Source organism: Lepisosteus platostomus, chromosome 16, assembly GCF_059453375.1.
Source record: "Lepisosteus platostomus isolate fLepPlt1 chromosome 16, fLepPlt1.hap1, whole genome shotgun sequence".
Taxonomy (NCBI): Eukaryota; Metazoa; Chordata; class Actinopteri; order Semionotiformes; family Lepisosteidae; genus Lepisosteus; species Lepisosteus platostomus.
In genome coordinates, this window is record NC_142626.1 from 12,258,214 (window position 1) to 12,260,377 (window position 2,164).

At 39.8% G+C, this 2,164-nt stretch overlaps 1 long non-coding RNA gene across 1 annotated transcript; it reads right to left on the reverse strand.

The window, feature by feature from the left end:
* Positions 1-1,234: 1,234 nt before the first annotated feature.
* Positions 1,235-2,164, reverse strand: LOC148646888 (uncharacterized). Its single transcript, XR_015927698.1, has 2 exons — positions 2,009-2,164; positions 1,235-1,825 (listed from the first exon to the last, which is right to left on the reverse strand). It is a non-coding gene; the product is annotated as an uncharacterized LOC148646888 (long non-coding RNA).

Here is a 2,164-nt window from a genome sequence, read left to right on the forward strand (position 1 = left end):
TTAATATATATCTGTTTGCTCATGTGCCATCAGATCTATTGTCAGATATGTGTCGGAGATTTAAAAAAACAGTTTGCATGATGCTCAGAAAACCCCCTAATTTCTGGAGAGAAATAATTTTTATTATTTGCTTTTGTAGGATAAGAGGAAGAGAAGCAGAAAGATCATCATCTCCATCAGTAATTTCCCTGTTCTTTCTCTAAAGCTGAGCTGCAGGAGAGATCTTGTTTCTGCTCTGGAAACTGGAGAGAATCCATCCGGGAGTTACAGATGGCTGGGCCAGTGGAGAGAAGACTTCAGGAGGGGCTGGCGAGAGAGTGTCCGCAAAGAGGTGAGTCTCCACTGGATCGGTGTGTGTTAGAAGTGAAGGAAAAAAGAAAGTCATCTTTCAGAAGGAAGTGAAGCAGGTGCCTTACAGCTCTATGAGCTCAATGTCAGAGCACCGATCCAGGGAGAAATCAGCCTTAAACAGCCAGCTCAATAGGAAGACTGGCCAGTAGATTGTCTGCCTATCTGGAAGGCAGCTGGTCTGACAGAGATGCAGCCAGACCTTGTTCACACAGGGCTGGTAGGAGGCTCAGGTCTCTGGTCACCCCTGGCAACCGTGGGAGGTGAGCAGTTTCTTCTTTCCTTGATAATGTCATGTTATTTTTCCCCTATTTATTTAAAGTGCTCTGTTTATTCTTTTGTCAAATATTCAGTATTATTATATACCTCTGGAACTGGCTCAACAAACCTCTTCCTCTCTGAGTAAAGAGGGCACAGTGTGTCTCCTCTCATTGTTGTAGACATTCTCTGCATTTGAAGATGAGATTTTGTGTCTTTCCTGTGGTTCATTATAGTCCTTGGAATGGAAAGTGCTACATCCTGTAAATGCAATACAATGCATTATTTGAAATCCTTCTTCTTCTTTTCTTCATTTTTGAAATTGTAATGAGAGAAAAATTGTCTTGACCCCATCGCTTTGAGCAGTTACGTTTGAAGGTGGTGGAGCGGCACTTTGAAAGAGCATCAGTATTGTCTTGGGAGAGCTTTGCTCTTGATAGAGAATGTGTCTCTGTAACTAAAGGGACTGCTTCTATACTGTTTGTACTACTTCTCTTCCTGTCCCTCTGAGGTAAAAGGTCAATGTTACCCTCAGAAGTGAGACAGATTTTCTGAAGCAGTTCGTCTCATTGTTAAACATTTTACTGCTCTGAAAATTGATGATTCAATGGTTATTTATACAGATTAATTAAATCAAATTTTACTATTTTTTAATTCTATACACATACTGTAACAAACACTAAGTGACTGACATTCTTCTTGATTTGACAACTACATGCTAATTCTAGTTAAAATCCAACAATTTAACGATTCAATCTTTCATAACAATGTTGAGTTAATAGCATCCATCCACATTGCTATTTAAGAAAAATGTCTTTAGAAGACTTACATGAGATATATTTAATAATTTAAATAATCATTCTTCAGATCAGTTCAACTGTAGCAGCTCTGCAGCTGTTCTCAGCCTCAGTCCTTCTGTAGAGCTGAAGGTTTTTTTTGTACAGATATGTATCACTGTGTGAAAGGGAAGTTATAGTCCTGCTGACAGTAATAGTCTCCTGCATCTTCAGCCTGGACTCCAGTGATTGTCAGTGTAAAGGCTGTTCCAGACCCACTGCCACTACATCAATCAGGAACCCCAGACGCTGTTTGTTGCAGTATAAACCAGGAGCTGTGGAGCCTGACCAGGTTACTGCAGGTACCAGTGCAGGGCGCTGTAACCACTGGTAACATTGTTGCTGGTTGTACAGCTGATCACGACGGAGCTGCCCACTGGACTCTGGAAATTAAATAGTTATAAATTAGAGTTAAATAATAATTTATTGTTATCAACATTTATGTATTATTATACCAGAAAAAAACATTTGTTATAATTTTAACTACATTATCAATACATTTTATTTGATAAGAATAATCTGAATAATCCTAATCAAAGAATGCAAGAATCAGCTTTAATCCTTACCTTGAGAAAAGAGCCCCAATGTCCCCAGCAGTAGAATCAGTGGCATCATTGTCCTGTGTGTGTCAGTGACTCTGAAAGGGCTGAACGGTGACTGATCCACACTGTGAGTCTTAAAGTGTTTGTAGCAGTGAGGCAGCACAGGTATGCAAAGCTCCT